Genomic DNA, 16,073 nt, shown 5'->3' with positions numbered 1-16,073 from the left:
TTAATATCAGATACTTCACTACGGGCCTTTATATATGAGATCTTCAGCCTTCACAAATCTTGTTACACTAGCTCTCTCACACACACCCCAAACTGACACAGATTTTTCTTGAAAATTTGTTCAGGCTCTTAGTCATCATGTCTTTTGCTGAGGGTTGCTGGCTTTTCATTTGATAATATGTTACAGTATTTTTCTGGAAACAAGTATTAGTGTCAGGGTCCCAAGCGTGCCGCCAGTGCCCCCATCCCTGCCCACCCCTGGGCTTCCCCTGTGCAGCCCTGACCCCTGCCCTGCTGCGGGACCCCCAGTCCTGGCCCCAGGGAGCCCCCGCCCCCTGCGGCACTGTGACAGTTAGCCTGACTGGTATATAATTGTCCAGCTCCTTTTATTTTCTGTTGTAGGGATAGATAGGTTTGATTTTTTTCCAGTCTTCTGAAATCTCATTCGTCATCCATGAGTTTTCAAAGTGCTTCTGAAATTGCTTCAGCAAATTCTCTAAAACTATCTGAATTTCATCAAGCCTGTCTGATGTAAAATAACTGCCTTGCATTTGTAATCTCTAACCTGTTTCCTTTTTCTATCTTAAATTCATACTGCTTTATTGCTCATGTTAATTGCATTATCTGCCTGATTGCATCTAACCTTTTTAGTGAAGACTGAAGCAGAAAATGCATTAAACATTTAGGTTTTTGTTGGTGCCATCTTATGATAGTTTGTTTCTCTGTTGAGTAGTGGACCAGCTCTTTCCTTTGTCTTCCTCTTGCAACTTGTGCTTAATGATTTTTTTTTATCTTGCATGTTCCTTGCTTGTTATTTCACATTTTGTGCCTCCACTTTTCTGATTTTGTCTTTACATGTTCTTAGTACTTGTTATTTTGCCCTTCATTTCTCATTTTAGTGATTTGGTTAGTACTCATTTTCTTTACATGTTCTTATTGTGTATGAAATAATTCAAGACTTTGATTTTACAAGTTGGAAGTTTACATCTTCTGGCTCTCCTGTTAGGTAATTTACAATCACATTATTAATACAATTTTTTTAAGGAAGTTCTTTGTAGAATGTTTTCCCAGGGGACTTTACTTGTCATTTCAGAGTTTCCTGAGGTCTCTTGTTTTTCTGAATTTATTTTATTGTTCTTCCTCCTTCCCATTCTAAGAATTGGAAATATTACGATTGCAGGGATGTTGACCTGAATCTCTTGCTATCTTTTTTCTTTCCTAAGGCTTAGGTCCTTCTTCTTGCTTTGTCTTTTGTGTAACAAATCATAATCAGCATATCCCAAGAAATTGTTGGATAGTCTGTACTTCACTATCTTCCTTTCCCAAATGATGTTTAGTTATTTTCAGTTTTGAATTATCTGTGTTCCTGTGTTTCAGGCAGTTTCTCTTAGATGCTCACAAGAAGTAGCACTATCTCTTCAGTGTTTTCAGTTTGGCACTAGTGCAATAGCCCTCCCCCCCCCCCCCTTCCTTTCCTCATTATCGTAGGAGATAACAGATAGTAGAATAATCAGTCAATAACAGCAAATGTAATAATAACATATGAAAGGTCATATACCTTTATTGTGCAATATGAAAACAAAGTTGTAATATCAGTGATGTTTCAAACAGACTTAGTGGCCTAGTATAATCTCAGTAATGGCTGGAATATTTATAGTATTTAAGGTATGGAACGTGATCATCAAATAATAAATAATTCTCATAGCATCCTTCTCATGCAGGTACATATATCATTCCAACATTATGGAGGAGAAGGAATGGAGGGAGTTAGAGGACTTGTCCAAGTCTTTACAGCCAGTCCTCCAATCCGTTTTGACTGCCTGGAATTTGAGACTTCCTGATTCACAATATTATTTATCAGTCCAAACTACCCTGCAGGTTACTGTGGAAAATATTTGGTATTTTATTTTATTTCCATATCCTCATCTGGTTCTGTATGGCCCTCAATGCTCATTCCTAAATGACGTATCATACATTGCAATCTATTATCTCAGAAGTTTGCTTCCCACTATAACTCAATTATTTTGCAGAACTCTTAAACAGATTCTTTACAATATTCTGTCATAAGAGCATATATGATATGAATATCTACTAGTTTTGTACAGAATCTGCTAGTATTTCTGATATTTAAACTCATTTGAAACGTACAGTAAAACTTTACCTTGTAACAAAACCAGTTTTACATGATCCAGAAGCCTCCCTGTTTTGTTGTAGATACTTTTTACAAAGTACCGTTAACTGCTGTTAACCCAAATAAGGGTTCATTAGTTCAGTCTTACACGGGATAGCTTTTAATAATATAAGCATTCTAACTTGTTAACTCAATAAAATACACAGTTCAAAGTGCCATTTAATAACTCACTATGTAACTATGTAACTATGAATGACAAGTGATTGATGTATTGGATTGTTTATTATCCCGAAGTAAGAAAAATGGAATTTCAAATAGAGTTTTTGTTCCGATTTGACCTCAGATTTTAGTACTTGACATTCAGTGAAAGTAAGACCTCTAAGTCTGTAAATCATATTTAAAAATTGGGGTCAGGACATTAAGTCCAGAGAAGCAAGTAAACACCAAACATAGCAGCTAAAAAATAGCAGCTAAAAATCCACCTCTCTGGGTTCACGCATCTTTCCCATATTAAGATCAGATGCACAAATTTCAGTGTGATGTGTGTCAGTCTAGTAAAGCTTATATTCTGTATTAACCTTTAAACTGGCAAACATTCTTGATACAAGCACATGAATTGGATTAATGCATACAGCTGATAACTACTTTTATGTGATGCCAGGAATAAATCAAGTCATATTGAAGAGTAACATTTTTGGATGACTCATTCACGAGCTTATCTTTGACCGATAGTGAATAGCAGAAGCTAGACAAAATTTGGTTATCTACATCCAGAACCGTAATCTGAAAAACTCCCATTTAGCTGGCAGCTAACTCTGAAGGTGCTGCAGTTTCTAAATTTCTGAAGGTGCTCAGAAAGTCTACTTCTGAAAATATGTAGAAACACCTAATTTCTAACAAGTTTTAAAAGCTTTTAGCCTTGTTTGTGCCCAGCTCTAGTGTCATATAGAAATTAGGGGTTCCCATGCCTAAATCACCCCAGATACTGGATCTCATAGGTGTTCACAGAGTGTGCAGGATTAGGCTCACTACAAAACACTGTAGCAACCTTGGGGTTTTTTGGAGGCCCCTACAGTACTTGCAGTCCATTGTATGCAGTAATCTATAATACTGCACAACATATAGGAGGTCCGTGTACAGTTGCTTTCTGCCTGAGGGAATTAAAAACATTCCTTACACTATTTTTGACTAATCCAGTATGAAAATTCAGGCTGAATCTCGAACAGCTTTGAAAAGTTTTCAAACTCCACTCTCTGAAATAGGTTTCTTTCCTGCCTGCTAAGTAAGAGAACAACAATGTATTCACTATTAATCCAAATAATTGTTGCTTCCTTCAAGGAAACATTTAAACACATTCTTTGAAAATGCAATAGTTTTGCTTGTCAGCATTTGGTCCAAGATCTCTCCAGCTACCATCCCATCTTTAGTTTTTCATTCCTGGGCAGAACAATTGAGGAGGAAGTAATCCCTGGCTTCCGACAACATACAGCAGGAATGAATTTCCTGTGTGTTTCAAGGATCAGACCGCAGCACAGCACAAAGAAAGAGCAAGGGCCAGTAGCATCAATAAATAATGATTTCATTATCAATATGAACAGTATGTGATTTCCAAGTTTGTTCTCCCCTACGGCCTTTGAGATCAAGGATCAGAAAGTGACTACATGATGAAGCAGAAATAGATGCCCTAACCCAACTGTGGCTTGCAAAATTTTTCTCCAGATGAACTCAGAAACTGTTACTGGGTAATTTTTCTTCTGGGTGAAGACCATTATCTGTGGAGCGCTACTGGAACCAGGCTATCTATCCTGTCCCACGCTGTGTAGGAGACCACTGTGTGAGATAAATGGATGCCACAACCTTGGCTACACTTGCACATGAACGATACATTATATTGTGCCTTACTGTCAACTGAGGCAACATAACTAACTGTCAGAATATCTTTGGGATATTGGCTTTTAAATAAAAAAAGTTCACTCAAGCAAGTGATGATCAGAAAAGGAAATGCTTTGAAGAATTAGACGAGCTGTTTTTTTCCATCTTCCAAGGAAGATAAAAGCCTCTGCTGGCCAAAGTATTAGTAAAACTTGCAATCTTCTTGCAAAGTTAGAAGAAGCAGATAGCATCAGTTTACAAAAAAAGGCTTTCTTTCACCTTCTAGGACACTGTTTAGAAATCTGTCTGTATAGCCAGCTCTCTCAGCATACAAACATCCCTGAAAAATTGAGGTGTTACTATTTAATAATCAGTGGCTGCTACCTTCATGTCTTGATCCCGCGGATGTTATGATCATGGATATTGTTAGAGACATGAATTTAAGTTTATTTTCTGGGATAGGGAATTTCTACATGCCTGGATTTTGTCCCACACAGATTTAGGATATGAGCAGGTGTAATAAGGCCACACAGCCAGACCCAAGGGAAAGTACTTTTGCATCTGTAATATACATGGAGACAAAATCTAGTCAGAATGCTTTATTTGGGGTGTTTTTTTAGAAGCAAAACATAGTTCAGAAAGTCATTTCATACTGGACTGCAATGGAAATGATTGATTACTGGAAAAATTAGTTTAAATAAAGTGAGCACAGTACAGACTGTTGCCACTGAAGTATTTGTTTTCCAGTTACTGAGTGCTTTGGGATGAACTGGAGAAAATCATATCATTATGGTACAAGTATTCTTTAGGAAAAAATAAAATAACAATATGTTCTGCATCTTTACCTTTGGGATTGAAAATGGGTATTTTAAAATCACTTCTGAAATAAACAATAACTGATATGTATATCAAGCAACACAGTCACTGAAGTTAGATATAAATATATTAATGATAAATATATACTAAATGATTACAAAATTCCAAACCTTTATTTGATAGTATATCACTGACTTAATAGGATACATTTAATAGGATATCCATAAAAGCTTCCTCCAATGGTATCCAGTGTTTCAGAATTTGACTGAACAAAATTATCAGTGGCAGGCCATCTCATTAGTGCTTGACAAAATCAGTGCAGCCAGTAGGAGCAGATTTTATCAGGGTTTTTTCCACAGGATTCCTGAATTTTGGGAACCTTTGCTGCAAGATATTCCATATTTTTATTTCATTTATAAATTTAAAGAAAATCCCTTTGAAGCAATTTGAAAACCCACGAGGTAGGTAAACTTAGTATTAAATTTACCTAGCACTAAACATGATTGAATTTACATGCCCTGTGAGTGGGATTCATATTTTCTAATTTTAGCTACCTAAAAGTTGTTAAATTTGCATCTGATCTATCTTCTCATTTAGGTTCATCTATGGTCTTGTATCTTAGGTTCATCTTCATCTATGAAGAAAGAAAAGCAACTCTGGAGTGTAATTCACCCCATCTGAATGTGGATGACTGCCATAATCTGGATGAATTGCCCTTTGAAGGTGTCTGTCTGAGTGGGAACTGTGGCTTGTTCAGCTAAAGCATCTTTTTAATTAATCAGTGATCCTAGATTTGCTTCATGGATAAAATCTGAGGAGGTGGCTATCTGAACCCACTGATTATCCAAATAGCTAGGGTAGACTAAGCATTTAATTTTTAGATGGCTAAAGTTAGGTGAAATGAATCCTGATTTAGAAAAGATGACACTGTGGCAGAATTTGTCTCATTACTATAATACAATAAATTGTTATTCTTAAGCAAATAGAAAAGACAAAATATTATCCACTTTATTTTTTCCCTCTATCTCAAAACATCATTAGTGGAAAATTCAGATTGCAGCATTGTCTTACATACTTATATAAACTAAGTCATCCAGCAGAAATTTAAAACTGAGACTTTTTTTTTTATGGAAGACTACAGATTTTATTGGATTGTAGCAGCAAGTTATTAATGATGCATGAAATACAAAGTACTGCATCAACAGCTAAAAGACACAATGAAGTCAGGACTTTTCAATTTTTAAATTGTGTTGTTATTGGTTGTAAATTTAGAAAAGATAAAACCAGCAAAGCCTAACAAGCAGCAAACATTCTGTGTGGAAGAAAAAATAAAAATACATCATTGCTTTTTGTATAGTTTTTTTAACCTTTTTTTCATTATTCCTCTGAGTCCTTTTTTGTGTGTGCCATCTATAAAGACATATGACTATAATACAAGTGTTCACAGACCTGTGTCTGCTTAGTGGAATGGTTTATGTTATGGTTCATTTTTCCACAAAAAGTAGTTATGGGTGTCATTTTTTCTCTCTGTAGATGAAAATTTTCTAAGTCCCATTTTTCCAGTTGATCCATGATGGTTCATGCAATGATACTTTTTTCTGTGATTCCTAAACAACCAATGATTATTGCTCATGCCGTACAGAAAGTCAATTAATTTATACAGCTGAAACAAACAATGCAGAAAGATGTCAAGTAAAAAATAAAATAAAAAGAAATCCTTATGATAGGAATAAGTCATAAAATCCAAGAATTAGTCGTTTAAAGAACAGTCTGATACTACAGCTTCAGAAGCACACTTCAATAGCTGCTTATTGCACACATACTCTGTTCTTGAACTTCCTCGCATGTGACTGGCCACGTATTTATTATAGAATAGCATTATGTATATTAATTTGTATTAGCTGCCAGCTAGAGCAGAAAGGAGTCTTTTCCATGTCATTTGCCCCCTAGTCAAATGACAGCTTCTGGACACAGATCCCTTCCTCAAGGAGAGTCCTGCACCAGCAATGATGGTGGCCTGGGGCTCTTCTTGTACTGATAACAGCACACAGGAATCTTAAGAAAGAGGAAGATGTTCCTGTATCTAAACCATAAATGTCATCCCAATAAGGTCCACAAATGAAGGGAGAAAGAAAATTATTTCTCACAAGAAAATTATTTCTCACAGCAGAACATTCCTGTAACATTTAATATGCACAGACTTCTGATATGACCTTCTGCTCACAGAATAGAAGGGAGTGAGTGCCCCTAAGAGTGATGCAAGTGCCCCTGTGAGTCTCAAGAGAATAAGTTTCCAAGACAGAGTGTCACTGCAGACTGAGAAGTTGCCTGGTTGTTCCCCTTTTCTTGTTTTTGCTGTACTTTATTTGCTACTTTGGTAACAAACAGTTTCAGCATACTTGGGATATGAGGAGAGAGGGTTTTTTTTTTTTGTTTTCTAGACATGGCATGGAGCGGGCTTCTACGTCTTTTGAACGTCCTTTGTTCAGAGTAGCATTCTGTGTTCAAGAGCTGCAGTTATCACTGATACCTTAGGATTAAAGTAGGACTAATTTATGTGACCTTCGTATAAGAAACATACCATTGGAACTGAAACAGAATGTTTCTTTTCTTGGATGGTCACAGCAGATTAGTGGGTTTAGTTTTCTTTTTTTTCCCCTCTTGTTCTCAGTGGACTACATTCTGGAGAAGAGTTGTGGTCACATCCATTTTGTAACTGCTAGACAAGTGCCCAGTTCAGGAAATAGGTTAATATGTGATCTTGTCCTTGAGAAACTGTACCTGGCAGTGAGTTAAAAGACATCTGCTAACTTAAGTGGAGAATAGAGCTGCCACTCTTAATGGCTTGTAGAGGACATGCAACCTTTGTTACTTTTCCACCCTGTACCTCTTTATGTTCTTGATCTCCATTCAGAGAGGGTAAGGGAGCCCCATCAGTGGTTCTGAAACCAAGCAGAAAACTTAGAAGTGAGAGGAAAGGAGCAAAAGGGGGACAGAGCATCACCGCACTATCACCCAAATTACAGAAGGAAAGTTGACCAGAACTGGACATATTAGCTATACTGGCATTGCTAACCGTAGAGGTCTAGGGAGGCAATATCAGTCCGTAGGCCAAATAGTACAGTATGGCTCATGTCCACATCACTTTGGGCTAGCTCCTTCTAGAGCAGACTGGCCACATCCTTATCATGTGGCATGTGGCTCTGCATCTGCTCTTGATACTTTTAAAATACTTTTTAATGCTTATTTATGCTTTGTTTTAGTCTGAAATAATATGAAGGATGCACTGCACCCACCAAAATTTTGTTCTTAATGCCATGAAGCTAAGGTTATACGCTATATACCCAGTGGTGTGTCAGAAGGCTGTAGGTGATGGAGAGCTTCCTGGAGCAATATTGGAAGACTATGGAGGGAGCCAAAATTTGTGCAGTTTCATATATGCTGTGTTTTAGGAGTGGTCTCTGTAATGACCCAGCTGTGGAACCACACAGGTTTTCTTGGAAAGAGCTAGTAGAAGTGATCCAAAAAGCGAGCCTGGGAGTAAGCTATCAGTTATGGCTCCAGTGGTCAAATTCTTTCCCTGGACCTATTTTCTTCAGTGGTCTTGTTATCCGTTATTATTGGGTAGCTTTATGAGTGTGTTAAATGCTAATAGTGCAGTTTATTTGAATCATACAAATACTTTGCCTTTCTTCAGTGTCTCAGAAAATACAGTTTTTTTCAAGGAGAGAGATTCTGCATGCATCTTCTGCAACTACTTCCAGCATGTGATCCTTTCAGGATTCTGGCTCAGTTGTTTCTTCATCTTATTATTGCATTCATGTATTGACATTTAGAATATGTAATTAATACATGTGCATTTTGTGGTGTTGTTCTGGAAGACAGTCATACTCAGAGATGAGAGTGCATAGAAGATAGATTTCAAAAAAGGAGACTACATTTTGAAGACTCATTTTATGTAGGAAGAGTGGTTGAAAATATGGGATTCTCTCCTGGTTGAGTCACTGATATTCAGAAGACATTGAAATTCATCCATCTACAAAGGCAAAAAAATAGCCTCCATTATGTCTTACACCCCTTTTCATTTGATATTTTTCAGTTACTAACGCAGAATCAAAATAGTTTGACAGAGACACAAATGAAAGGTTAAAAAAAATTTGTTCACTACATTTTTTCAATATGGAATAGCATATAAGTATTTCAGGTATATAAGCCTTTGTATGTAAAATATGTATATATAAAAGGAGATGCACACATATTTTTGTGGCTATTTGGCCAACATTAAACTGACTGTAGACATAATAAAGAAGTGGAACATCAGTTCCAATTTTCTGACGTATTTTGTTCAGCTCCTGTACAGGACGTATATTTTTTGTAAGAGTTCATTCCTATCATCAGAAGTTTGTTCTATGTTAACTCACATTGCATTCATGCAATTGAAGTTAGATGAATATAACATTTTAAAAGCAGATATAATTACAAGGGAGTAATCTCGGCACAAATAAATCTCTGGAGGAGACAGAGTTCAATCTCATATTCTATAGTGCAAATTGAGATACAGATATTACAGGTCAGTAACACAGACATTATAGGTAAATATGTAACTAAGGTAACCAAGCTCAGGTGAAAAAGTGAAACTAATGATGATTGGAATAATAGAGTAGATTGCTGAGCTAGTCACCATCATCTCCCTTTATTGTAAATGAAGTGAGAGAGACACTTTTTTGGCGTGATTCATCTCTTTATAAGCATCTAAAACAGGTCACATGAATCATGCTGTAAAAGTCCCTATTACTTTTTACTGTTAAAAATGAGAGAATATGATATTTAGCTGAGGTGGTAGCTGAGATGAATCCTGTATGCTTGTTTGATAGAGCAATGTGATGTTTTGCTCCCCTCTTCCTTGTGGGTTTTGGGTTTGGCATTGTCATCATTTCTGAACATCACTGTTTTCATTAGTATTGGCATGCATACAGTCAAGATGATATATGTATTAAACAGTATAAAGTGGATGTCACTATTATGAGCCTTATACTTGGTACTGCAGAGACAAAATATGTAGTAATATGTAATATGTAGTATGTAGTATGTAATATGTAGTAATATGTAATATGTACCTGACATCACAATATATGTTACTCTAGAATTTTAATAATATAAATCAGATTCTGAGGCAGAGTCATTCAAAAATGTAGACAAGAACAAAATGTTCTCACATATCCTTCCAGATTCCAGTGGAAATAGTTACCTCTGCACAAGCCCAAATATCACCAATGTTGATCAGACTATGAATAGATGGAGGACGTCTTTGCAGAGCTGTGATCTTCATTTCCAAATTATTTCTGTTGTCTGCAGTGTCTTTGCTGGTTGCTGTCTTTGTCAATTTACATTCTCTGAAGTGCTTTTAGTAGTTGTCTTTGAATATATGAGGTAGCAAATGACAGAAAAGTACTGCTGTTTTTTTAAACAGAAAAGGGGCAAGGTAGAGCATTTTAGACCGGTGAGTTTACCTTTAGTTCTGGGGGAAAAAAGGCTGAAATACATAGAAACCACATACAAGGACACATCAGGATGGTAGGTAACAATGAAACGATATTTACTGAGGACAAGTTGGGTCAAGCTGCTCTAATTTCTCTGTATGTCAGGTAATCAAACTGTGGGTGTGGAAGGAGTGTAGCTATTAGGTAACTTTTCTTCACTAAGCCTTTTTACGCTAATCTCATATGTAAGTAGTAATTGATTAAATTATCACTAGCCAGATGCAAAACTTTTTGGAAACCTGCATTTGATTAGTTAGCCAGAGTTCACAGTCCAAATAGGCACTTTAACTGGTGTTCCTGGGTAAGTATACAGGCACTGTGTTCATTATTGTGTTGAATGATGAAATAAACAGTGCACTCCCAGCAAATGAGAGAGGGCAATAAGGGCCAGTGTGCAGGCTAGAAAATAGAACAAGAATTCAAAATAATGGGATGCCATTTGATGAGGACTTGTGAAGATTCTACAATTAGGTAGAAATAACCAACTGCAGAGTTTAAGACTGGAGGAGGACTGTCTCAGTAGTGTTTCTGTTGAAATGATGTAGAGACCTTAATGCTTACCAAGGTGAACATGAGTTAGAAAAGCCATGCTATTACAAAATAGGTTAAAAAAAACATTTTGAACTACCTAGTCAGTAGAGCTATATGTGAATTTGGGACCCCTGAGCAGATACCATATTCATGTAAGCACAAAATTTAGACAATTCAGGCAATTTAGACTTCCCTTTGGAAGTGGTTAAAATTAACTTTGACTACATATAGGCAGATTGGACCCTATTTACAATTGAAGGGAGTGGAAATATTCATTTTAAAAAAGGAGGGAAAGGAAATTTTAACAGTTTTCATGAGTGGGATTCATTGCCTAACTTTACATATCTTCTCTGAGGTAATCACCCTCTTCCCCTCTATGATTAGAGGAGAGAAGCAGTATAATTCATCTTATTCCATGTGTACATCTTAATGAGGTCAGGTGAATCATCCCCATTCCTCTCCACTGATTAGCTGAGGTGCAGACATCTGCTTAGGAGTTGCATTTGGGCTTTGGAGATGTCTACAGTCAGGTGAGCAGGATCCCATCTGAAATACCTGAAGGAAGGAAGAAGTAAATAAATTTTCCTCCTTATGAGGCTAGAAAAACACTGGAACCATTTTCCTGGAAGTTGCAGTCCGTCTATTATTTTTTTTTAAGAATAGGTTAGACAAAACTTATATTGAAATATGAGATCATAGACATAGTTGAAACTGCTCTAGATGTAAAGGATGGACTAGAGGACATCTCAAATCCCTCCTAGCCCTGTGTTTCTATATAATTTCATTATTTAGTGAGAGATATTGCAGTGCTACATAATCTGGGATGCACAGCTGTAATGAAAGTGGGCAGGAAACCACGCAGTTTTGAGTCATGCAAGAGAAGCATACTCCTGTCACATTGCATGATGGGGCAGAATCACATGATGGGATGATAATAACTATGAGGTTATCGTTTGGAAGAGGCACACGTTCCCAGCAGCGATTATCTCCAGTTCCTTCCTGGAAACCATGACATGCCTTGAGAATATACGAGTTGAGAGTGCTGCAGCAGGAGCTGTGAAACAAGGATGTAGCAGGGCATCTGCAAATAGTCATAGGGTGAAAGTCTGAGTTTCTCCAGTAAATCTGTATAGTAAAATTAGATAATGTATTGTTATACAGATGATCTCTCTAAATATAAAAAATGTAGCATTTGAAAAAAAGAGAAATTACCTTTTGTATATTTAGAAACAATTTGATGAAGGTTAAGGAACATTAAGATAAAAAGCTCAATGTAATAATTTCATAAACCCATATTTTATATAATTATTTACACTTTGGTAAACAGAATTGATTTGCATTTATATTTAACATCTCTTGTTCTTGGGTCCATCAAATGAGCTCTAAATAAACTTTAATAATCATTAAAAAGCATTTTGCCAAACATCAGATAATAATTCATGAGGTAATCTCATGGAAATTGATACTAAAGAGGATTGCTACTAAAAAGGAGGCCTTCCTAAATTTTCATAGGATAGACTGCATCTTGACCAGATACATGAACTGCATGCAGAAATCTGGATCTTGACTCCTTGTCCTCTGGTGCCATGATGCCAGAGAGCTGGTCTGAAAAGTCAGCTGGGGATTTTCCCGTGGCCATGACCATTCCAGCTGATGCGAGTTAGAAGATGCTTGGAAATGCAGTAGGGTCTTAACTCACTCCTTGCTCCCACAGAAGGTATAGGGAGAAACATCCCTTTGCCAGCTTTTTTTTGACTTCTGCAGGTATGCTCAGTAATCTTAATGGACTGCATGGGAACATCACAGTAGAAGGTTATGTAGTGTGTTTTTACCTTTTTTCATGGTAAAAGGCATTCTGTTTAAATAGCTTCAACATTATGGACCATATCCAGAACTTACAGTTCTTCACCTCAAGGGCTTCTGTTGCAGGCCTGAATAACTGCACCAAAAAAACATAGAAAAGTGTCAGTAGTAGGGAACAAACAGAATGCAAGTGAAGGGGATTCATCTGTTTTTGTCCTCAGCTGCATCTACCTTCAAAGCATATATGAATTTAAAGTAGAGCAAGTGCCAAAACTACTAGCAACCAAGGATCATCTAAAATGTATTGTTTAGTTTCTAAAGAACAGATTTTGAGTTACTGTGGAAATGAGTTTTGTTTAAATCAGGAGTAGTACTTGGTAAAAAACAGTAAGTCAAAGTAGAATGGACTATTCAAATCCATATAAATATTTGCTCCTAAGTTCTTATCATGAAGGACAGCTACACAAAGTTTTCTGTGCAAATGAGATAATAAAGCCCTTCTGCAAACAGTTTCTCTTTCCTGAGAGTTCCTTAGTGTTGAAATGTTCTTCTTAACTTCACTTAAATCTGATAAAATTATATAATAAAACTGAATTTTTTGTATGTCTTTTTCTAACCAGTTTAGAGAATAGAGGTTTTTTTCTTTTTGCTGACAAGTGCTATTTTTCTCTTGTAATTGGGAAAGGGAGTATTTGTCTTCTTGATTATCCACCTCCTGAGAGGTTCTGACTTGTCAAGTTAGAAATCACATTTATTAACCTGTCTGAAACTTGAAAGCGCATATTTCAAATGCATTTCTTACTGTTCACAGCATTCTGTAAAGCAGATACTGAAATATATGGCATAAAACAAAATGCTTTTGCCATCATCTACACTAAGCAGAATTTTGCACATATCACTCATAATAATGTTTATACCAGAGCTGATTTTTCTTCTTTATGTCTAGTAGTTAAATAGGAACATAAGACTAATGTCAACATGTTATTATAATACAGATCCAGAATTAAACTTCCTTGTTCCTATATCTTCCAGGGAAAACATGAAAGCTTTGAATAATAAATTACTTTCTTGCTTTTTTCTCAGTAAAAATGAAGTGACCTGAAAGATAGTAAATGCATCTAATCTTTTGCCAAACTGTTTTGGAGGCTCTTTGAAATCCATGACATCTGGTCATATTTTGAGTAACAAAACTCCTCAGATTTCTTTGGCTAATGTGACAGTTGTTAGTATCATCTTGGAATTCCTCAGCTTCTCAGATGCAGAAGTTCATACTTAAAAGGAAAGCTGTCAAAATAAATTTTCAGTGATACAAAATGAATATATTTACTTGTTTGATGTACAAGAAATATCGATCATTAATGTTGCATCTGATAGAACCTGATTATCATTTCACTTGTACCGGTTTAAATCAAAAAACAGTTGACTGAAGTTGAGCATAAAATTGGGATAAGTGAGAGAAAAGTCAGGTTCTAAGCTTTCAAGTATAAAGGCCTATCTTCATCTGATGTTAATGATCATAGTTTTATGGTAATCTTCCTAAGTTGTTCTTTCTTTTCATGTGTGATTCCTCTGTGATTCCCTGATAATTACTTTTTAAAAGGCTATCATGCAAAGTCCTGATGCTCCTGCGATCCTCTAGAACCAAGGATATACTTTATTTCATTCTAAGGAAAATATGTTCCCAGCCGTGCAGAAGGAAAGAAGGTTTGCATAAATATATCAGATGTTTGTCATTTTATCTGCCATTAAGATTATTTTGTAAAAGCATGATCATCTTGGCTCTTTATTCATATAAATCACAGTATCATACTATGTTTGATGACACTTTTTCTTAATACTTATTCCTTATAAAAATCTCAGTGATTCACCCTAACTAAATGTAGATGTCTACATCTGAGCTATTCGTTCTAACATCCCTTTGTAGTCAAGGGAGAGGAACAGGCACTGCCAGAGAACAATTCATCTCAACCAAAAGTAGACATCTAAAGTCAGACAGATGAATCACGCCTCAGAAGTGCTTATTTCTCTCCTTTCACTTAAAGGGAGCTTTGGGTGACTAACTCAGATATAGATGTCTAAAGTTATGTGAGATGAATTTTACCCTACTAATTCACTCATTTTATGGCCTTCCTATCTCAACATCATCTTGCTCTACATTCAAAGTTTCCCTTTCAAAAAATGCCCTCCTTGTGAGATAACCTGCTTTCTCTATTTACTACTTTCTCTATTTGTTACAGCAAATGTGTAAAAATCGATATCATAAATCATTATCAATTTAACAATCTTTTGTAAATGATGCACAACATTTTATGTCTAGAGATTTTCAAACAACTTCATTATGTGATGTTGTTTTTAAAGAAAGCTGAAGTAACATTTTAAACTTTGTTACCATAATTCCTTCATGAATTCATTAGGTATTTAAAAAAACAGCTTCGTCCACTAGTTTCAGTTATGTTAGTAAAAGTAGTAAGATGTTGATAAATATTTCAATTTTCTTAGGAGCTATTTTTCTCTACTGGGATTTTTCAATAAACTGTATTTAATCTTCAGACCCAGAGGAAAAAATTGCCTGGGGTACTTTTTCATGATAAAATAATATAAAGAATATAGACGTGGTATTTAGCTGATCGGTGCATTGCCAAATTTTGGCCAGTTGCTGTTGGAGGTTCAATTTCTTTTCTTATTTTGTGAAATGCAAACATGCAAGTATAAGAAAGTTATCAGGAACAGTTCAAATAAAAAAAGGAGGTCAGATATGTGATTCCCTGGAGTGTTCTGCTTGCTTCTCCAAGCATATTTCACATCCTGCTAATACATGATATATACAGAATTTAGAAACATTTTACTCACAAAAGAAAGATTTGCCTATATAGTAGAGAGAGTGATATGAAATCAGAGAGAAGCTAAGCAGAATCCCAGAGGACAAAAAGGTTTTGGTAGAGCTCTAAGTGTATGGGCACAGACAGACAGGGTATCACTATGAAAGAGAATTTCAGAAGGAATATGAGAAACCTAAATGTTTCCAATTATGCACAGATTTGCATTGTGGAAACTTCAGCAAATGATCATGAAATACCTCACAGCTTACAAACAACTTTCTGGAAGGATATGTGAAAGGAGAGCTGGGTGGACATAAAAATTCTTCCCCTACTGAAAATGAAGTCAGACAAAAAAATAATAATAATATTGAAAATAAGCTATTGGCTAAGGAAGTGGTATGAAATAGAGGGGTTTGTTTCTTGTGTGGAGAAGAAAACCAGAAGAATAGAAATGGTAATTTGGAAGTGTTTAAAAAAATACTGCTGTTTTTTCCTGGCCCTGGCACCATACAAAACCTGTCCACTCTTGTCGTTTTCAAAAATGGCAAGATCCATGCTTCCA

At 36.0% G+C, this 16,073-nt stretch overlaps 1 protein-coding gene across 12 annotated transcripts in view; it reads left to right on the top strand.

The window, feature by feature from the left end:
* The window catches only part of GPC5 (glypican 5), a 720,327-nt gene that overhangs the window by 104,229 nt on the left and 600,025 nt on the right, over positions 1–16,073 (top strand). For 2 of the 12 annotated variants that reach the window (XM_064504717.1, XM_064504716.1), the window contains one exon: positions 5,441–5,541. The exons of the other annotated variants lie outside the window; for them this stretch is intronic. The gene's annotated coding sequence lies outside the window, so the exon portion shown is untranslated. The remainder of the gene's footprint in view (positions 1–5,440; positions 5,542–16,073) is intronic. 12 annotated transcript variants of the gene reach the window in all.

Source organism: Dromaius novaehollandiae, chromosome 1 (genome assembly GCF_036370855.1).
Source record: "Dromaius novaehollandiae isolate bDroNov1 chromosome 1, bDroNov1.hap1, whole genome shotgun sequence".
Classification (NCBI taxonomy): Eukaryota; Metazoa; Chordata; class Aves; order Casuariiformes; family Dromaiidae; genus Dromaius; species Dromaius novaehollandiae.
This window is presented reverse-complemented; position numbering and strand designations above follow the sequence as displayed.